This window comes from Salmo salar, chromosome ssa02 (assembly GCF_905237065.1).
Source record: "Salmo salar chromosome ssa02, Ssal_v3.1, whole genome shotgun sequence".
Classification (NCBI taxonomy): domain Eukaryota; kingdom Metazoa; phylum Chordata; class Actinopteri; order Salmoniformes; family Salmonidae; genus Salmo; species Salmo salar.
The window spans coordinates 14,764,648-14,787,544 of NC_059443.1; the positions used below are offsets into that span (position 1 = coordinate 14,764,648).

The 22,897-nt window shown below is 45.5% G+C and overlaps 1 protein-coding gene across 2 annotated transcripts in view; it reads left to right on the top strand.

The window, feature by feature from the left end:
- Positions 1-1,750: 1,750 nt before the first annotated feature.
- LOC106593364 (polypeptide N-acetylgalactosaminyltransferase 1) overlaps positions 1,751-22,897 on the top strand; it is a 171,651-nt gene continuing 150,504 nt past the window's right edge. For both annotated transcript variants that reach the window (XM_045712912.1, XM_045712911.1), the window contains exon 1: positions 1,751-2,396. The gene's annotated coding sequence lies outside the window, so the exon portion shown is untranslated. The remainder of the gene's footprint in view (positions 2,397-22,897) is intronic.

Here is a 22,897-nt window from a genome sequence, read left to right on the forward strand (position 1 = left end):
TCTATAAGGTCCCACAGTTGACAGTGCATGTCACAGCAAAAACAAAGCTATGAGGTCGAAGGAATTGTCCGTAGAGCTCAGAGGATTGTGTCGAGGCACAGATTTGGAGAAGGGTACCAAAACATTTCTGCAGCATTGAAGTTCCCCTAGAACACAGTTCCCATAGAACACAGTTCCCCTAGAACACAGTGGTCTCCATCATTCTTAAAAGGAAGACGTTTGGAACCACCAAGACACTTCCTAGAGTTGGCTGCCCGGGCCTTGGTCAGGGAGGGGACCAAGAACCCGATGGTCACTCTGACAGAGCTCCAGAGTTCCTCTGTGGAGATGGGAGAACTTTTCAGAATGACAACCATCTCTACAGCACTCCACCAATCAGGCCTTTATGGTAGAGTGGCCAGACGGAAGCCACTCCTCAGTAAAAGGCACATGACAGTGAGTTTGGAGTTTACCAAAAGGCACCTAAAGGACTCTCAGACCATGAGAAACAAGATTATCTGATGTGATGAAAGCAACATTGAACTCTTTGGCCTGAATGCCAAGCGTCACGTCTGGAGGAAACCTGGCACCATCCCTACGGTTGATCATGGTGGTGGCAGTATCATCATGTGGGGATGTTTTTCAACGGCAGGGACTGGGAGACTAGTCAGGATCGAGGAAAAGATAAACGAAGCAAAGTACAAAGAGATCCTTGAGAGCGCTCAGGACCTCAGACTGGGGCGAAGGTTCACCTTCCAACAGGACAACAACCCTAAGCACATAGACAAGACAACGCAGGAGTGGCTTCGGAACAAGTCTCTGAATGTCCTTGAGTGGCCCTGTCAGAGCCCAGAGTTGAACCGGACCGAACATCTCTGGAGAGACCTGAAAATAGCTGTGAAGCGACGCTCCCCGTCCAACCTGACAGAGTTTAAAGGATCTGCAGAGAAGAATGGGATAAACTTCCCAAATACAGGTGTGCCAAGCTTTTGGTGTCATACCCAAGAAGATTCGAGGCTGTAATTGCTGCCAAATGTGCTTCAACAAAGAACTGAGTGAAGTGTCTGAATACATATGTAAATGTGATATTTAAGTTTTTTAATTTTAATTAACCAAATTTGCAAAAATTTCTAAAAACATGTTTTTGCTTTGTCATTATGGGGTATTGTGTGAAGATTGATGATGAAAAAAGTGAGTTAATCAATTTTAGAATAAGGATTAATGTAAGAAAATGTGGGAAAAGTCAACGGGTCTGAATACTTTCCGAATGCACTGTACATTGTATGTCAACCAGGTGTTATTAAAATGTAATTCACATGCTATTCTTATTTACACCCAATGCCTTCAAGGAAAACCTATGAAACAGAGCACAACATTGAGAATTTTGCAATTTTCTTAGACTGGATAGAATGGGACTATAGCCAGTAAATGAACCAACTCCAACTAGGCCCCTGCCATGCAGGACTGTAGTGGAAATAGGAGATTGAACAATCTCCATAAATGGGTCGTGTAGATGGCGCTGCAGGATTTGAATTAGCCTATTCTTGAGAGGGGCAGGGCATTATTACATTGAGTTTGATGAATAGCAACAAAATAGGCCAATTTGTTCATCTGACCCAAGTAGCCTATTACAGCTAAAAAGTCGCATATGATTTTCTTAATAAGTCATCCTTATTAAATGTGTAAACCATTTAAAAGCCACCAGTATATTACGAATGACGTTACTGCAGTGTTGTAATTTTCTTCCGGGTTGGGCTGGAGAGGGAGGATGCTTTCATATCGGGATCACAGTCATTGGGTACGATGCTGCCTCTGGGTGCTCTGCAACCGACAGCCGCCCAACCGACTGCAGCAGGGGCTTTCTGAACCCGAGCCGAGTGCTGCCTACACACACAAGCTACCAGCTCTCATACTCCGCTATCACGTACTGACCTAACAGTATACGATGTTTTCAATGGACGCCGTTTCGCACGACATGTTTTAAGTCGCAGTTTTCGAACGTGGAAATGACCCCTTCTTGTCGGATTAATTTTTGAGGTACAACTGTGATCTCTTCATCACACATCGACTGGAGCAGAGTCAGCCACTCCATTTGTTTGCGCATGCGAACATCTCGTCGTTGGCAGTTAGCTTGGTAACGTTAGTCGATGTGTCTAGCTTTCTGGATGTTTAGTTTCCATAATACTGGATTTAGTTTTCAGTTGCCCTTGGCCTCGAGCTAGCTTTAGATTGTGTATCGTTTTAAACACCATTAGCTAGCTAAAGCTGGCTAGCTACGTGTTATAACAAGCAAGGGAGATTTTGTTCGTCAAAGCACATCTGACTGGTTCGTTGGGATACGGAATGCGACTCGCTAAATAACCAAACCTGGGCTACACAGGAGAAACCACATACATTTCTCCGTTTTCATTCAAAAGGTACGTATTTAAATGTTAGCAAATAATACCCGACATGTATTACTGTAAAAGTGGTGTTGAATTGTGTTATTTATGCTAAACTAGTCGGTAATTTCGCTAGCTAATCCATAACCAGCTAGCTGGCAAGCAAGCACTGCCGTTGTTGATGATTGACACAGCGTCTGGCCAGGTAACGGTAACTAACGGTCACATGGTCCGCTGGAGGAAGGCGGCTGGAGGAAGGCGGCTGGAGATGTTGTTGGACATCTGTAGACCACGACAGGAAATATATACCTGTCAGTGAAAAGCGGCTGTGTAATTTCAATATTCATGCTGTCATCAATTATTCTACTGAAATATGTCTGTTACTGTAGCAAGTAAAACATCTAATCTTTGCTTAAACTGTCCCCAAAATGTTTATTTTCTGTGAGCATTTGGATGGAATGGACTAACGACTCACAAATGCCCTTGTTATGATGATATATTGCTCTCAATAATGACGTATCACAAAACAGCATTGACCTGAAAGTAAGCCAAGGTTTAGGCCTAGTCACTAACACTTCATATAGCCTATCGGTAGTTGCTCCCCGTGACTGTTTTAATGTCAGTAGGCCTACTTAAAATAGCCTTGTAATGGAATGGTTTGGGTAGCTATTACACGAATGCAATAAGTAACAGACCCTATTCCAACCAACTCTAGTATAATGCAATCATCAAAAGTACTAGTGTAACAAATTAACATCTTTACAATAGTAATTACAGAGTTACTACACATGTTTAATAGCAACTAAATATGACTGTATGACTTCTTACCACCAGCTGTGAACTCTGAGTCAGTTGGAGACAGTCCAGAACTAGGCCTATAGCCATGCATGCCTCTCCCAGCTCCAGCTCGTGCTCTACAATAGGCCTGAAGTTGATTACATTTCACGTAACCTAATCCGGAAGGGACCTTTTATAGAGGCGCGTTAATGTATGTGGAGCCTGGGCCAGAGCAGGTCTATGTGTGAGTGTGTGTGTGTGTTTCTGTGTGAAAGACAGTGTTTGTCTTTGTATGCGAGCAGAGCGAGCCAGTGAGCGTGCACTCGCAGTGCTGTAATTATACATCTGATAGATAAGGAAATGGATTCACAATCAATCCTGTAACTCTCTGGCTGCAGATGAAGATGTAGGGGAATGAAATGAGTCTGTCATGTTTCTCCAGGGGCAGGAAGAGATGGTCATCCATTATTTATCCTCTGTGCCTGTGGATGAGGCCCAGGCTCTGTGGCTCTGGCTTGCACAATAGGAGAACATGTGCAGAACAGAGCAGCACTGCTGCTAGCTGGAGGGACATTATCTGGCCTTATCTGTTAGCATGGGCCCCCTGCTACCCAGAGCACAATGTGGCCAGAGGACATGGATGGCTGTGCACACTGAAACACAACACTGTGTTATTGCTTACAGCAGCAGAGAGCTGAGCTTGGAGTGAAGACTGCAGCTGAACCGCAAAGAGGGAGAGAGAATACAGTTGTCCTTTAGCAACAGTTGAAATGTAATGACAGTTGCACAAGCTCTCTCTCCCTCCCTTACACACACACACACACACACACACACACACACACACCCTTTCTCAAACCATGTGTGACTTCAGGCGTTTGATGTTCAAAGCCCCTCTAAATCCTCGGACTGGCGATGTTGTGCCATGTTTTGAATCCCCCCTCAGTGAGACTGAAAGTATTGTGTCATGTTTAGTACCTTTCTACAGTGGAAATGCTGTGGGTTAGCCAATAGCCAAGCCCTGTTTTAAGGCATTACTGTCCAGCATTCACAGGAAATGAATCATGTTCCTCAATTCAAGGCCGTGGAGTCTGCATGATGTGTTTCCTGTCCTGCTGCGTGTTCAGGTCCAGACCACAGCAGATGTGCTCCCCTATTTGGTGTGTGTGTGTGTGTGTGTGTGTTTCTGAGTCTGTTTGTGTGTTTCTCTAAGAAAGTGGATTTAGTGAGTGTGTGTAGTTTGGAGTTGCTCTGGTGGAACAATAGCTCTATTCTGCAGTGTCTCTCTGGAGGAAGGCAGCGTTGGTTCTCCCTGAGCTGTGCCAGTGAGGCAGGCTCAGACTCAAACTGGGTGACTGGGGTTGGGTAGGATTGGGTTTCCCCAGCCACCTGGAGCTCCCAGCACAAGAATGCCATTGTTCCCTCTGGTCCGTGGCCGGAACACAGAACCCTGCAGACTGGGGATGAGGAGTCACCCTATATCACCTGATATCTAAACCCTGTATCATTATAACTGACCCACAGAGACCTATATCACTGCAGCCTGTAGATTTGAGTCATTTAGCATACGGTCTTATCCGGAGCGACTTAGAGGAGCAATTAGGGTTAAGTGCCTTGCTCAAGGGCATCTCGGCAGATTTTTCACTTAGTCTGCTCGGGGATTCGAACCAGCGACTTTTCAGTTAATGTCCCGACGCTCTTAACCGCTAGGTTACCTACCATAATCTCAAATCAATAACTCAGACTGACCTTCATCACTGGCCCATGTAGCCTAGGCCTAATTTACCTCCCTGTGTCGAAGGCTGGGACAGGGGAACAACACTAGGAGTGGGATTAAGTTGGATCTAGACGCTGATCCAAGGTCGTGTTGTCTTTTCACATAATGGGTAAAGTTAGGATTTGGGGAAGGCAAGCTGATCCTAGATCTGTGCCTAAAGACAACTTCTATCCAGAACGGGATGAATTGGTTGGTTATCTATTTTATAGTTGGAAGGAAGAAGGATGTACTGTTTCCTGTTGATCCCCAGTATTGATCGATGCAACTGACATGACAATGAGATTATCTCAGATGGTCACACCACAACGCTACTGATGTTAGCTAATAAGATGATGTCATAATAACAACAACAGCATCACTCAGACACACATAGGTGGCTATACCTCTGATGGCTATGAGGAAAGCTGCTGCCAGAGAAAAAATACTCTCTCACCTTCTTTCTCTATCCTTAACTCTTCTATCTCTCTCTCTCTTCATTGTTTTTTAAACATGTCGCGAGCTGCAATTTCTTTTCTAGCTTTCAAATAGGCATGTAGTTCTCCGCTCCTAACCCAACTCTTCCCCAGGTCCTTAGTGTACAAGAGAAAGTCGTTCACTATGTTTTCTGTCAACCTGGTCAAATAATGGTTCATAAACAACCAAAATATGTTTTATATTTTCCCAAATTATGTTTTCTCAGTTGTATTTTTCCTGGTTTTAGATTGTTGTGGTTTTTGACTCTCAAAATTACCATCGTTCATAGAGAAACAATGAAATTTGATCTTCTGTTAAATCACATCAGAAAACTTTTTTTTAGGTCTGGAAGAAAACGAACACATTTTTATTTTAGAGTGTAAATCCCCTTTAATTGCGCATCTATCGAGTGAGGAATGTGCTGAGGAATGTGCTGTCTAATGTGCCAGTCTAGCCATGGTTCTGTAAGCTACTGCTGCTGCTCTTTTCATGGTATGAAGTTTGAAAATAACAAATAATAGATAGAAATGATATACTTACTCATGATATACTTCTGCCAGGTAAGCCTACTTTGCAGGTAACATTATATCTAGAAAGTTTTGGGGAAAGTATTTCAGTCAACCCACAAGATGGTTATCACATCCACTGGCTACACAGAGTGATAGACAAACGCCTGCACCACACAGACAGACAGGGGCAATATTGCTGGAAATAAATAGGCAGATATTGTGTTAGGTTTGGCTTTTTAAGCCAATCGTGTCTAACCAGGGGTGGGATAATGTCAGTGTTGTGTTGATTAGATAGGAGCTGACTGCTTGCTGTGTTTAATACTTGGGAGATTTGTTAATGACAGTTTGCGGTGGAACATGTGAAAATTGCGTGTACTTTCAGAATTGTTTGGCAAGCTACTCATAGGTAGGCTCTCGATTGACCTGTTGGAGACTCCTGGTTTACAGAGACTCATGGTGAAATCTGGCTGATGCTGATCAGAACACACACACACACAGCCCTGTTTTACAAGATATTCATATTGAAACAACAGTTTTGACACAAGGAGGGTTTTTCTTGACCTTGAGGCTAGTCAGGCAAACATCAGCAAATAGCTTAACGATTCTCTATTTGATCAGTCAGTTTTTAGCTAATGTACTTTAAAAACACTCATCAAACTGGTTTTTGGATTTCAACATTGACTGACCTTCAGAACAGGAAGATGTGATGTCATAAATGAAACATACTCTGATTTTATTTTTCATGTTGAAAAGGTTCTGAATTTTAGAAGGGCCTTATTTATGAAGATTGTGTCTAGCATCTTTCAGAGACGTCTGTAGCATCTATGCTACCACAGGCTCTCCATAATCCTGGTGCAGTGTTGATCAGATACATTCACTCTACCAGTCTGCTTTATCATGTTCTTCTCTCTGATCTGATGGTCTGATAGAAACTGATATACTGCACACTCCTTACCTCTGAGGTTTTTTCCGGATGTTTGTCATAGTTAGATCAGAAAGCAGAGAGGCACTGATTGTAAACTCAGAGTGACCATGGAGAGAGACGGAGCGAGATACAGAGAGAGGAGTGGGACAGAGGGGTGGCGTGAGAGAGAGAGAGAGCACCATGTTACTGTTTTTGCCTCTCAGGCTTTGTGTGTGTGTGTGTGTGTGTGTGTGTGTGTGTGTGTGTGTGTGTGTGTGTGTGTGTGTGTGCGTGCGTGCGTGCGTGCGTGCGTGCGTGCGTGCGTGCGTGCGTGCGTGCGTGTGTGTGTGTCCTCTGGCTGCTCATAGGGTCATATCAGGGATAGAATTTCACACAGAAGTGGGTCAGCCTGTGCCACTGGGGAGCCTTGCCAGCTCTACACACACACACACACACACACACACACACACACACACACACACACACACACACACACACACACACACACACACACACACACACTGAGTGTACAAAACATTAGGAACACCTGCTCTTTCCATGACATAGACTGACCAGGTGATTCCAGGTGAAAGCTATGATCCCTTATTGATGCCATTTCTTAAATCCACTTCTGTCCGTGTAGATGAAGAGGAGGAGACAGGTTAAAGAATGCTGTTTAAGCCTTGAGACATACAGTATAATGTGTATGTGTGCCTTTCAGAGGGTGAATGGGCAAGACAAATGATTTAAGTGCCTTTGAACTAGAACTGCAACGCTGCTGGGTTTTTCACACTCAACAGTTTCCTGTGTGTATCAAGAATGGTCCAGCATCCAAAGAACATCCAGCCAACTTGACATACAACTGTGGGAAGCCTTGGAGTCAACATGGGCCAGCATCCCTGTGGAATGCTTTCAACACCTTGTAGAGTCCATTCCCCAACGAATTGAGGCTTTTCTGAGGGCGAAAGGGCGTGCGGCTCAATGTTTGGAAGATGTTCCTAATTCTTTGTACACACACACACACACACACACACACACACACACACACACACACACACACACACACACACACACACACACACACACACACACACACACACACACACACACACACACACACAGAGGCAGGAATCACCTATCACACTCTATGGTCCACACATACGTTCTGGCTGGGTAGTGTGTCTCTGCTGTGTGAGGTTGATAACTGGCCAAGGCTAACTAACACCATGTGGGAGGGTGTGATGCCACCAGGGAATCACTGTGAGATGGCTGTGTGTGTCTTACCATTTAAGACAGGAGAACCATAAACGTCGGGTTTTACAAACCTTTTTTTACAGCCCTGATTGGTCATCTGTAGCTCAGTAGGTAGAGCATGGTGCTTGCAATGCCAGGATAGTGAATTCCATGTATGCACACATTACTTTAAATTGCTTCAGATTGAAGCATCTGGTAAATGTAATTTTCTTATTTTGTTTGTGTGTGTGCCAGTGTCCGCCCGCCTTGGCCCCACCCCGGGGCACCAAGATGATGTATTTAACCAAGAGCTCGCCCCGCCTATACAATAGTCTTCTATAGTCAAGAGTTCACATGATGTTAGTCATGTTTTCCATTCTAGTAAAGCCTCTCAGTTACTTCTCTCGTATATGTTGTAATAGAACTCAGGAACACTCAAAGCTCTAAAGGGGGTGAAGAAGTCAGGAACCACTCAGAGCTCTAAAGGGAGTGTAGAAGTCAGGAACCACTCAGAGCTCTAAAGGGAGTGTAGAAGTCAGGAACCACTCAGAGCTCTAAAGGGAGTGTAGAAGTCAGGAACCAATCAGAGCTCTAAAGGGGGTGTAGAAGTCAGGAACCACTCAGAGCTCTAAAGGGAGTGTAGAAGTCAGGAACCACTCAGAGCTCTAAAGGGAGTGTAGAAGTCAGGAACCACTCAGAGCTCTAAAGGGAGTGTAGAAGTCAGGAACCACTCAGAGCTCTAAAGGGAGTGTAGAAGTCAGGAACCACTCAGAGCTCTAAAGGGAGTGTAGAAGTCAGGAACCACTCAGAGCTCTAAAGGGAGTGTAGAAGTCAGGAACCAATCAGAGCTCTAAAGGGGGTGTAGAAGTCAGGAACCACTCAGAGCTCTAAAGGGGGTGTAAAAGTCAGGAACCACTCAGAGCTCTTAAGGGAGTGTAGAAGTCAGGAACCACTCAGAGCTCTAAAGGGAGTGTAGAAGTCAGGAACCACTCAGAGCTCTAAAGGGAGTGTAGAAGTCAGGAACCACTCAGAGCTCTAAAGGGAGTGTAGAGGTCAGGAACCACTCAGAGCTCTAAAGGGAGTGTAAAGCCTCGTGATGTTTATGGTGCTCCTCTCTTAAATGGTGGAATAGAATGTTTATGATGGAGAGACTCAGGACATAATGGTAGACTAGTGGTTCATGTTTAGGGTGAGGTCAGACAGAGGTTGGCAGTGTGTTCTATGTACCAGTCAGATGGACAGTGTTTCTAGTCTATTGTTTCTCTCTGGGTTTCCCAGAGCTTCAAGAAAAGCTGTTCCCCCTTTTATCCAAAATGACTGATTCAGTTGTTCATCCAGTTTTTCTGCAGTTTGTTTTTCAGCTGTTTGTGTTGTTCTGCAGATTAGTATTCAGATGACGTTGTGCCAGATATCTTCTGGTCCTCTCTGCCTCCTAATAGACAGAGAGGCAGAGCCTCCAGTGTCCTCAACAGTGATAGACAGAGTGAAAAGGAGAAGTCTGGGCCTAGTTTCATCCCCCTCCCCTCCTGACAATGTGTGCTGTGGTCGTGTGTATGTGTACGTGTGTATGTGTGGTTGTATACGTGTGTCAAGGTTTCTGTTAACTGGCTTTTGTCCGGTAAAAAAAATAGAAAAGTTAATTAACTTCTCTAGGGTAGGGGGCAGTATTTTGACGTCCGGATGAAAATTGTGCCCGTAGTAAACTGCCTGCTACCCAGACCCAGAATGTAGGATATGCATATTATTAGTAGATTTGGATGGAAAACACTCTGCAGTTTATAAAACTGTTTGAATGATGTCTGTGAGTATAACAGAACTCATATGGCAGGCTAAACCCTGAGAAAAATCCAACCAGGAGGTTGAAAATCTGAGGCTTGTAGTTTTTTAAAATTAATTCCCTATTCAAACTACAGTCACTTAGGGGTCATTTTGCAGTTCCTAAGGCTTCCACTAGATGTCAACAGTCTTTAGAACATTGTTACAGGCTTCTACTGTGACCTGGAAGGGAATGACAGTCATGTCAACCAGGTGTCTGGCTGAGTGCCATTAGATCATTCATGCGCGTGGCCGTCAGCGCGAGGTGCTTTCTTTTTCCTTTCTGAAGACAAAGGATTTGTCCGGTCGGAATATTATCGAAGATGTATGATAAAAACATCCTAAAGATTGATGCTATACATCGTTTGACATGTTTCTACAAACTGTAGTATAACTTTTTGGACTTTTTGTCTCAACAAAATGCGTGAGCATGGTGCATTTGCATAACTCGTCTACAGTCCTCTCTGGTGATGTATTATTCAGCCCATTCTTCACTTAGTGTGGTCAACCCAGCCAAGGCTCTAGTTACAGTCCTCTCTGGTGATGTATTATTCAGCCCATTCTTCACTTAGTGCGGTCAACCCAGCCAAGGCTCTAGTTACAGTCCTCTCTGGTGATGTATTATTCAGCCCATTCTTCACTTAGTGAGGTCAACCCAGCCAAGGCTCTAGTTACAGTCCTCTCTGGTGATGTATTATTCAGCCCATTCTTCACTTAGTGTGGTCAACCCAGCCAAGGCTCTAGTTACAGTCCTCTCTGGTGATGTATTATTCAGCCCATTCTTCACTTAGTGTGGTCAACCCAGCCAAGGCTCTAGTTACAGTCCTCTCTGGTGATGTATTATTCAGCCCATTCTTCACTTAGTGCGGTCAACCCAGCCAAGGCTCTAGTTACAGTCCTCTCTGGTGATGTATTATTCAGCCCATTCTTCACTTAGTGCGGTCAACCCAGCCAAGGCTCTAGTTACAGTCCTCTCTGGTGATGTATTATTCAGCCCATTCTTCACTTAGTGTGGTCAACCCAGCCAAGGCTCTAGTTACAATCCTCTCTGGTGATGTATTATTCAGCCCATTCTTCACTTAGTGCGGTCAACCCAGCCAAGGCTCTAGTTACAGTCCTCTCTGGTGATGTATTATTCAGCCCATTCTTCACTTAGTGCGGTCAACCCAGCCAAGGCTCTAGTTACAGTCCTCTCTGGTGATGTATTATTCAGCCCATTCTTCACTTAGTGCGGTCAACCCAGCCAAGGCTCTAGTTACAGTCCTCTCTGGTGATGTATTATTCAGCCCATTCTTCACTTAGTGTGGTCAACCCAGCCAAGGCTCTAGTTACAGTCCTCTCTGGTGATGTATTATTCAGCCCATTCTTCACTTAGTGCGGTCAACCCAGCCAAGGCTCTAGTTACAGTCCTCTCTGGTGATGTATTATTCAGCCCATTCTTCACTTAGTGCGGTCAACCCAGCCAAGGCTCTAGTTACAGTCCTCTCTGGTGATGTATTATTCAGCCCATTCTTCACTTAGTGCGGTCAACCCAGCCAAGGCTCTAGTTACAGTCCTCTCTGGTGATGTATTATTCAGCCCATTCTTCACTTAGTGCGGTCAACCCAGCCAAGGCTCTAGTTACAGTCCTCTCTGGTGATGTATTATTCAGCCCATTCTTCACTTAGTGCGGTCAACCCAGCCAAGGCTCTAGTTACAGTCCTCTCTGGTGATGTATTATTTGGAATAAAAGTACCGCAATGACAAACCCCGCCCTTCTCTGCCAATAACATATCAAGAGCCAACCTAATTGGTCAGAGATTCCCTTCACTGCATCTCTAGTCTGATTTACAAATCTTTTCTGATTGTAATAAATATAGTTTATCCAATCCACATTCTTCTTTATCATAACCCACCAAAAGGAAGTAGTTGTGAACCCTTCACCTATTTGATTCAACTCCTTGTATTGATCTGATGCTCCTCTAGGGATCCCTATGGAATTCATCCATATGGGGCTAACCTCATCTAGGACCAGACTTCTCTTATTTCTTACTATTTTACTCACCACTGGCCGTTGATGACTAATCCTCACTGGTTGTACCAATAACACTGGGGCGCAAGTACCTACCCACCCTTTTGGTAACATCTGTCTTATGTGTCCTTGGTCGGAACATGCCCACCATACATCAGTTACAGGTGCTGTGAGGTTAAGAATCTTCTCCTGCACTTCCCAATCTAAGTCTGTCACATTCACTACTGTCTTACATCCATTAAAATCTCCCAAATCCCTACTACCATTCCTGTGTCTATAACACTGATACTCTCCAGGAGTTAGAGTGAACTGAGGTGGATTGGCTGCGCTCTTTAATCGGGCCAACCCCATCCCTGTACAACTGACCTCTTCCTGATTAGATCCTAAGTCTAACACACAAGAGAGCATCGTCTGTGGCATTGGAGCAGTCAACATAGTTTGTCGCCCAGTAGAACATGCATAACAATTAGTTTCGCCCAGAGCCCTGGCCGTGTAATTCATCCATTTTAACCAGAGATTTTCATCTGGTATTCCTTCTATCTCCCCCTGGTTCCTTTCTTGGAGAAGGAAATCCTTCACATCAGGTAGACTAGTGGAACCAAAGGATTTTCCACCTGAATGATCAATTCCTAATAACGGATTTACTACGGGGTATATCACTGTAGTTAGTGTCTGTACTGAAATTATATGCAGGTATCCTTGGCATACTCCTCAGCGCATGCCATATACTTCATTTGTATGCCATTACTAGTTACTACTATCCCCAACATACATGAGGGAATATCCTTATTCCGTTCAACACCCCACCATGCACTCCATTTCCAGATATTAGTCTCATATTCCCTGCCCCATGTGTGTTTAAACACCTGAGACCAGGAACACATAGACCTAGTTGGTTGACACAGGTATAATGGGGTGTTGTCGTCAGTTATCTCATTATAACAGTGTCCCCTTCCGTTAGTCATATTTAGTACCCTCATCCTAAATCTCGCGTTTTGTCCTTCTCTAACCCCTATTTTATAGGTTACTCTTCTTTGCCTGTCCTTATTTTCAGTAGTTTGTCTTTTGCTTCTCAACTGTGGTAGAGATTCAGTACGATTTAGGCCGACTGGTAGTGGATCTGGATGTATCAAAAATATTATTAGTACTATGATGCAGCTTAGGGTCCCCCATATTCCCAAAAACCGCCAACTCTCTCCCGGCTGTAGCCAATCTGCCTGGAACCACCCCATACTCACACTCTAGGAGCACACACAGTGATGACAGGTCGGGATAGGGAATCTTCGTTAAGGAGGTAACCCCCGAACCCTGTTGGTACTCGGTTCTTCTCCTAACTCTGTGTGTGATCAGCAGTGCTTGTATGAGTTCCTACCTTCTTGCAGTGGGTAACGTGGACCCAAGTGGCTCTCTCAGCTATTCTAATGGCAAAGGCGGTAGTTAACAGAACCTGGTACGGTCCTTCCCAACAGGGCTGTTTCCAGTCTTTCCTCCTCAGGGACTGGATCCACACCCAGTCTCCAGGCTGTATTGCGTGAATCACCTTCTCCTGTAATTCACCTGTTGGACACAATCTTGGACATACGGGTTTGGTTAACAAACAGTCTTCTCATGTGTTCTGCTACTATATCTTCAAGTTCTATGTCTGCTTGTTCTAATCTCCCTAACTCTGGCATTCTATAGGCTCTACCTGATTAGCTAAATTGTATTCCATTATTTAAAAAATAGATCATAGTAAACCAATTCTAGGGATTACAGTGGGGCAAAAAAGTATTTAGTCAGCCACCAATTGTGCAAGTTCTCCCACTTAAAAATAAATTCATAAAAAATCCTACAATGTGATTTTCTGGATTTTTTTTCTTCTCATTTTGTCTGCCATAGTTGAAGTGTACCTATGATGAAAATTACAGGCCTCGCTCATCTTTTTAAGTGGGAGAACTTGCACAATTGGTGGCTGACTAAATACTTTTTTGCCCCACTGTATATCTTGACCTATTATTTTAGCTACCATAATCATGTCCACCAAGTAAGTTGGGAACGCTTCTACCCATTTACTATTCTTAATGCAAAGTCCATTTTTTAAGCGAGTTTTTTTTTTACTTAACCCCCAAACAAATGAATAAAGATTACGGACCTTTTCTTTGCAGCTGAGGTATAATTTTGGTTAGCTCTCGTCACCGTTTACTGTCGTGTTCCAGTTCGCCACCGGCCTGAAATTAACCCTCAATATTAGAGGGCAGGACTTTGTTTTTTACGGATGTTTCATCCGCCCGTGCACGGTTTTCAGTGTCCCCTGGAACGACAGTCAACAGGTATATCAGATCCGGCTCGAAGGACCAATTGTTACGGGAATTTTTGAATCCCAATGATAAAAATTAACAAACAATAAGCCTTGACCAATCCCCAAGGTTTGTAAGACACGGGGTTAAAGGGAGTGCTCCTAATCTCAGCTTGTTACCTGTATAAAAGACACCTGTCCACAGAAGCAATCAATCAGATTCCTAACTCTCCACCATGGCCAAGACCAAAGAGCTCTCCAAGGATGTCAGGAACAAGATTGTAGACCTACACAAGGCTGGAATGGGCTACAAGACCATCGCCAAACAGCTTGGTGAGAAGGTGACAACAGCTGGTGCGATTATTCGCAAATGGAAGAAACACAAAAGAACTGTCAATCTCCCTCGGCCTGGGGCTCCATGCAAGATCTCACCTCGTGGAGTTGCAATGATCATGAGAATGGTGAGGAATCAGCCCAGAACTACACAGGAGGATCTTGTCAATGATCTCAAGGCAGCTGGGACCATAGTCACCAAGAAAACAATTGGTAACACACTACGCCGTGAAGGACTGAAATCCTGCAGCGCCCGCAAGGTCCCCCTGCTCAAGAAAGCACATATACATGCCCGTCTGAAGTTTGCCAATGAATATCTGAATGATTCAGAGGACAACTGGGTGAAAGTGTTATGGTCAGATGAGACCAAAATGGAGCTCTTTGGCATCAACTCAACTCGCCGTGTTTGGAGGAGGAATGCTGCCTATGACCCCAAGAATACCATCCCCACCATCAAACATGGAGGTGGAAACATTATGCTTTGGGGGTGTTTTTCTGCTAAGGGGACAGGACAACTTCACTGCATCAAAGGGACGATGGACGGGGGCATGTACCGTCAAATCTTGGGTGAGAACCTCCTTCCCTCAGCCAGGGCATTGAAAATGGGTCGTGGATGGGTATTCCAGCATGACAATGACCCAAAACACACGGCCAAGGCAACAAAGGAGTGGCTCAAGAAGAAGCACGTTAAGGTCCTGGAGTGGCCTAGCCAGTCTCCAGACCTTAATCCCATAGAAAATCTGTGGAGGGAGCTGAAGGTTCGAGTTGCCAAACGTCAGCCTCGAAACCTTAATGACTTGGAGAAGATCTGCAAAGTGGAGTGGGACAAAATCCCTCCTGAGATGTGTGCAAACCTGGTGGCCAACTACAAGAAACGTCTGACCTCTGTGATTCCCAACAAGGGTTTTGCCACCAAGTACTAAGTCATGTTTTGCAGAGGGGTCAAATACTTATTTCCCTCATTAAAATGCAAATCATTTTATAACATTTTTGACATGCGTTTTTCTGGATTTTGTTGTTGTTATTCTGTCTCTCACTGTTCAAATAAACCTACCATTAAAATTATAGACTGATCATTTCTTTGTCAGTGGGCAAACGTACAAAATCAGCAGGGGATCAAATACTTTTTTCCCTCACTGTATTTATATGTACATATTTTCATTCACCCCTTTAGATTTGTGTGTATTAGGTAGTTGGTGGGGAATTGTTAGATTACTTGTTAGATATTTCTGCACTGTTGGAACTAGAAGCACAAGCATTTCGCTACACTCGCATTAACATCTGCTAACCATGTGTATGTGACCAATAATTTGATCGGATTTGAGATGATGTAAATACATTTGACTGGTCATGCTTACCGGTCTATAGGTTACTTTACATAATTTAGTGGAATTAAATTGGCGCGTGTGTACAGTATAGTCGTATCTTATTTATCATACGCGTACATCATACAGATACAGAGCCTTTGAGTGGAAATCTGTCAGACAACGCAAGAGCTGCTGCTTCTGCATCTTGTGCTGCTTCCAAGATAACTGGGAACTCCTTACCTCTTCATACGATCAAGACAACTGGGAACTCCTTACCTCTTCATACGATCAAGACAACTGGGAACTCCTTACCTCTTCATACGATCAAGACAACTGGGAACTCCTTACCTCTTCATACGATCAAGACAACTGGGAACTCCTTACCTCTTCATACGATCAAGACAACTGGGAACTCCTTACCTCTTCATACGATCAAGACAACTGGGAACTCCTTACCTCTTCATACGATCAAGACAACTGGGAACTCCTTACCTCTTCATACGATCAAGACAACTGGGAACTCCTTACCTCTTCATACGATCAAGACAACTGGGAACTCCTTACCTCTTCATACGATCAAGACAACTGGGAACTCCTTACCTCTTCATACGATCAAGACAACTGGGAACTCCTTACCTCTTCATACGATCAAGACAACTGGGAACTCCTTACCTCTTCATACGATCAAGACAACTGGGAACTCCTTACCTCTTCATACGATCAAGACAACTGGGAACTCCTTACCTCTTCATACGATCAAAACAACTGGGAACTCCTTACCTCTTCATACGATCAAGACAACTGGGAACTCCTTACCTCTTCATACGATCAAGATAACTGGGAACTCCTTACCTCTTCATACGATCAAGACAACTGGGAACTCCTTACCTCTTCATACGATCAAGACAACTGGGAACTCCTTACCTCTTCATACGATCAAGACAACTGGGAACTCCTTACCTCTTCATACGATCAAAACAACTGGGAACTCCTTACCTCTTCATACGATCAAGATAACTGGGAACTCCTTACCTCTTCATATGATCAAGACAACTGGGAACTCCTTACCTCTTCATACGATCAAGACAACTGGGAACTCCTTACCTCTTCATACGATCAAGACAATTCCTATTGCATGCTGCATATTTTAAATGCCCTCAAAAACAGATATTTATCTTGTTTCAGTCTTGGGAACGAGCTATATCTGTTCCTGTTGATCAGGCAACAGCTAGAGTTTTCACAAGAGGCTGTGTTTACATCGAAGGTAGAAGCAGGCCATTGGCTGCCTTCATCACCAGGGGTGTTTATGGGAGTTCTGATTGATTCCAAGTTTAACACTTTGGCAAATTTGTGTTGAAATATTCTTTATGAGAAAATGTGCAAGAATTGAAGGTGCCAACTGTTACAGTCATCATAAAATAGTTTTACAGTCGTATATAAAAAATCATCTCCTCCCTTGGCGGGGCTTCGGCCCACCACCCTATGTGTGCACTTCTCCTTCAGCATCTGTTTTAGCATGAGATACGACCCCCACAGGAAAGGCCTGGTTTCCATGGTGACACCCTCCCCTCAGAGGAAATGTAATGTGTCCAAATTCTGCTGACTCATTGAGTCAATCACATGCGCAATCACACACACACACACACGCACACACATACGCACACACGTCTCCAATCACATGCGCAATCACACACACACCACACACACACACCACACACACACACACACACACACACACACACACACACACACACACACACACACACGTCTCCAATCACAAGAGTCTTCAGTCGGTCTGTCTGTGACTGATTGAGTGTGTCTCTGTGTGTCTCTGTCTGCTTTGTGAGTGAGTGTGTTTCATTGTCGTGTGTGCTGTGCGTATGGTGTGTGTGTGTTGGCTGGGTGCCCCAGTCAGAGCAGAGCTGGTTAAGTCAGGAAGGCCTGGAGTAGACAGGATTTAGAGGGATAACTGGGAGCAGAGCAGTACTACTCCACTCACCCTACAGACCAACAGAGGATAGCTTTCTATTGGACTGGCCTATTGTGGCCTAGCTTTCCTTTTCACACTGGCTCACATCTTTTTCACTTCTGTTATTTCACCCAGCCCACTGTTGTGTGAGGGGATGAGAGATGGGGAGACCGAGAGAGTAGAGACCCCTTCCCCTCTCTCTTTCCTTCACTCTCTCTCTCCTGATAAGCATATCTACCCTCAGCCGCTGGGCTAGAGAACAACAGGCCCTGTGTGTGTGTGTGTGTGTGTGTGTGTGTGTGTGTGTGTGTGTGTGTGTGTGTGTGTGTGTGTGTGAGATCAGTGGCAACCAGCCTCATGTGAGTCAGCAGCCACAGATCAGAATGACTTTTCTGGACGTCTCAACTCTCCTTCCTCTAGTGTTGGGAGGAGTTAGAACAGACCTCTAGTGTTGGGAGGAGTTAGAACGGACCTCTAGTGTTGGGAGGAGTTAGAACAGACCTCTAGTGTTGGGAGGAGTTAGAACAGACCTCTAGTGTTGGGAGGAGTTAGAACGGACCTCTAGTGTTGGGAGGAGTTAGAACGGACCTCTAGTGTTGGGAGGAGTTAGAACAGACCTCTAGTGTTGGGAGGAGTTAGAACAGACCTCTAGTGTTGGGAGGAGTTAGAACAGACCTCTAGTGTTGGGAGGAGTTAGAACGGACCTCTAGTGTTGGGAGGAGTTAGAACGGACCTCTAGTGTTGGGAGGAGTTAGAACGGACCTCTAGTGTTGGGAGGAGTTAGAACAGACCTCTAGTGTTGGGAGGAGTTAGAACGGACCTCTAGTGTTGGGAGGAGTTAGAACGGACCTCTAGTGTTGGGAGGAGTTAGAACGGACCTCTAGTGTTGGGAGGAGTTAGAACAGACCTCTAGTGTTGGGAGGAGTTAGAACAGACCTCTAGTGTTGGGAGGAGTTAGAACAGACCTCTAGTGTTGGGAGGAGTTAGAACAGACCTCTAGTGTTGGGAGGAGTTAGAACAGACCTCTAGTGTTGGGAGGAGTTAGAACGGACCTCTAGTGTTGGGAGGAGTTAGAACGGACCTCTAGTGTTGGGAGGAGTTAGAACAGACCTCTAGTGTTGGGAGGAGTTAGAACGGACCTCTAGTGTTGGGAGGAGTTAGAACAGACCTCTAGTGTTGGGAGGAGTTAGAACAGACCTCTAGTGTTGGGAGGAGTTAGAACAGACCTCTAGTGTTGGGAGGAGTTAGAACAGACCTCTAGTGTTGGGAGGAGTTAGAACAGACCTCTAGTGTTGGGAGGAGTTAGAACAGACCTCTAGTGTTGGGAGGAGTTAGAACGGACCTCTAGTGTTGGGAGGAGTTAGAACGGACCTCTAGTGTTGGGAGGAGTTAGAACGGACCTCTAGTGTTGGGGGGAGTTAGAACGGACCTCTAGTGTTGGGAGGAGTTAGAACGGACCTCTAGTGTTGGGAGGAGTTAGAACGGACCTCTAGTGTTGGGAGGAGTTAGAACGGACCTCTAGTGTTGGGAGGAGTTAGAACGGACCTCTAGTGTTGGGAGGAGTTAGAACGGACCTCTAGTGTTGGGAGGAGTTAGAACGGACCTCTAGTGTTGGGAGGAGTTAGAACAGACCTCTAGTGTTGGGAGGAGTTAGAACGGACCTCTAGTGTTGGGAGGAGTTAGAACAGACCTCTAGTGTTGGGAGGAGTTAGAACAGACCTCTAGTGTTGGGAGGAGTTAGAACAGACCTCTAGTGTTGGGAGGAGTTAGAACAGACCTCTAGTGTTGGGAGGAGTTAGAACAGACCTCTAGTGTTGGGAGGAGTTAGAACAGACCTCTAGTGTTGGGAGGAGTTAGAACAGACCTCTAGTGTTGGGAGGAGTTAGAACAGACCTCTAGTGTTGGGAGGAGTTAGAACAGACCTCTAGTGTTGGGAGGAGTTAGAACGGACCTCTAGTGTTGGGAGGAGTTAGAACAGACCTCTAGTGTTGGGAGGAGTTAGAACGGACCTCTAGTGTTGGGAGGAGTTAGAACGGACCTCTAGTGTTGGGAGGAGTTAGAACGGACCTCTAGTGTTGGGAGGAGTTAGAACGGACCTCTAGTGTTGGGAGGAGTTAGAACGGACCTCTAGTGTTGGGAGGAGTTAGAACGGACCTCTAGTGTTGGGAGGAGTTAGAACGGACCTCTAGTGTTGGGAGGAGTTAGAACGGACCTCTAGTGTTGGGAGGAGTTAGAACGGACCTCTAGTGTTGGGAGGAGTTAGAACGGACCTCTAGTGTTGGGAGGAGTTAGAACGGACCTCTAGTGTTGGGAGGAGTTAGAACGGACCTCTAGTGTTGGGAGGAGTTAGAACAGACCTCTAGTGTTGGGAGGAGTTAGAACAGACCTCTAGTGTTGGGAGGAGTTAGAACAGACCTCTAGTGTTGGGAGGAGTTAGAACAGACCTCTAGTGTTGGGAGGAGTTAGAACAGACCTCTAGTGTTGGGAGGAGTTAGAACAGACCTCTAGTGTTGGGAGGAGTTAGAACAGACCTCTAGTGTTGGGAGGAGTTAGAACAGACCTCTAGTGTTGGGAGGAGTTAGAACAGACCTCTAGTGTTGGGAGGAGTTAGAACAGACCTCTAGTGTTGGGAGGAGTTAGAACAGACCTCTAGTGTTGGGAGGAGTTAGAACAGACCTCTAGTGTTGGGAGGAGTTAGAACAGACCTCTAGTGTTGGGAGGAGTTAGAACAGACCTCTAGTGTTGGGAGGAGTTAGAACAGACCTCTAGTGTTGGGAGGAGTTAGAACAGACCTCTAGTGTTGGGAGGAGTTAGAACAGACCTCTAGTGTTGGGAGGAGTTAGAACAGACCTCTAGTGTTGGGAGGAGTTAGAACAGACCTCTAGTGTTGGGAGGAGTTAGAACAGACCTCTAGTGTTGGGAGGAGTTAGAACAGACCTCTAGTGTTGGGAGGAGTTAGAACAGACCTCTAGTGTTGGGAGGAGTTAGAACAGACCTCTAGTGTTGGGAGGAGTTAGAACAGACCTCTAGTGTTGGGAGGAGTTAGAACAGACCTCTAGTGTTGGGAGGAGTTAGAACAGACCTCTAGTGTTGGGAGGAGTTAGAACGGACCTCTAGTGTTGGGAGGAGTTAGAACGGACCTCTAGTGTTGGGAGGAGTTAGAACGGACCTCTAGTGTTGGGAGGAGTTAGAACGGACCTCTAGTGTTGGGAGGAGTTAGAACGGACCTCTAGTGTTGGGAGGAGTTAGAACGGACCTCTAGTGTTGGGAGGAGTTAGAACGGACCTCTAGTGTTGGGAGGAGTTAGAACGGACCTCTAGTGTTGGGAGGAGTTAGAACGGACCTCTAGTGTTGGGAGGAGTTAGAACAGACCTCTAGTGTTGGGAGGAGTTAGAACAGACCTCTAGTGTTGGGAGGAGTTAGAACAGACCTCTAGTGTTGGGAGGAGTTAGAACAGACCTCTAGTGTTGGGAGGAGTTAGAACGGACCTCTAGTGTTGGGAGGAGTTAGAACGGACCTCTAGTGTTGGGAGGAGTTAGAACGGACCTCTAGTGTTGGGAGGAGTTAGAACGGACCTCTAGTGTTGGGAGGAGTTAGAACGGACCTCTAGTGTTGGGAGGAGTTAGAACGGACCTCTAGTGTTGGGAGGAGTTAGAACGGACCTCTAGTGTTGGGAGGAGTTAGAACGGACCTCTAGTGTTGGGAGGAGTTAGAACGGACCTCTAGTGTTGGGAGGAGTTAGAACGGACCTCTAGTGTTGGGAGGAGTTAGAAACGGACCTCTAGTGTTGGGAGGAGTTAGAACGGACCTCTAGTGTTGGGAGGAGTTAGAACGGACCTCTAGTGTTGGGAGGAGTTAGAACGGACCTCTAGTGTTGGGAGGAGTTAGAACGGACCTCTAGTGTTGGGAGGAGTTAGAACGGACCTCTAGTGTTGGGAGGAGTTAGAACGGACCTCTAGTGTTGGGAGGAGTTAGAACAGACCTCTAGTGTTGGGAGGAGTTAGAACGGACCTCTAGTGTTGGGAGGAGTTAGAACAGACCTCTAGTGTTGGGAGGAGTTAGAACAGACCTCTAGTGTTGGGAGGAGTTAGAACAGACCTCTAGTGTTGGGAGGAGTTAGAACAGACCTCTAGTGTTGGGAGGAGTTAGAACAGACCTCTAGTGTTGGGAGGAGTTAGAACAGACCTCTAGTGTTGGGAGGAGTTAGAACAGACCTCTAGTGTTGGGAGGAGTTAGAACGGACCTCTAGTGTTGGGAGGAGTTAGAACAGACCTCTAGTGTTGGGAGGAGTTAGAACAGACCTCTAGTGTTGGGAGGAGTTAGAACAGACCTCTAGTGTTGGGAGGAGTTAGAACAGACCTCTAGTGTTGGGAGGAGTTAGAACGGACCTCTAGTGTTGGGAGGAGTTAGAACAGACCTCTAGTGTTGGGAGGAGTTAGAACAGACCTCTAGTGTTGGGAGGAGTTAGAACAGACCTCTAGTGTTGGGAGGAGTTAGAACGGACCTCTAGTGTTGGGAGGAGTTAGAACGGACCTCTAGTGTTGGGAGGAGTTAGAACAGACCTCTAGTGTTGGGAGGAGTTAGAACAGACCTCTAGTGTTGGGAGGAGTTAGAACAGACCTCTAGTGTTGGGAGGAGTTAGAACAGACCTCTAGTGTTGGGAGGAGTTAGAACAGACCTCTAGTGTTGGGAGGAGTTAGAACAGACCTCTAGTGTTGGGAGGAGTTAGAACAGACCTCTAGTGTTGGGAGGAGTTAGAACAGACCTCTAGTGTTGGGAGGAGTTAGAACAGACCTCTAGTGTTGGGAGGAGTTAGAACAGACCTCTAGTGTTGGGGGGAGTTAGAACACACCACTAGTGTTGGGAGGAGTTAGAACGGACCTCTAGTGTTGGGAGGAGTTAGAACGGACCTCTAGTGTTGGGAGGAGTTAGAACAGACCTCTAGTGTTGGGGGGAGTTAGAACGGACCTCTAGTGTTGGGAGGAGTTAGAACGGACCTCTAGTGTTGGGAGGAGTTAGAACAGACCTCTAGTGTTGGGAGGAGTTAGAACAGACCTCTAGTTTTGGGGGAGTTAGAACAGACCTCTAGTGTTGGGAGGAGTTAGAACAGACCTCTAGTGTTGGGAGGAGTTAGAACGGACCTCTAGTGTTGGGAGGAGTTAGAACGGACCTCTAGT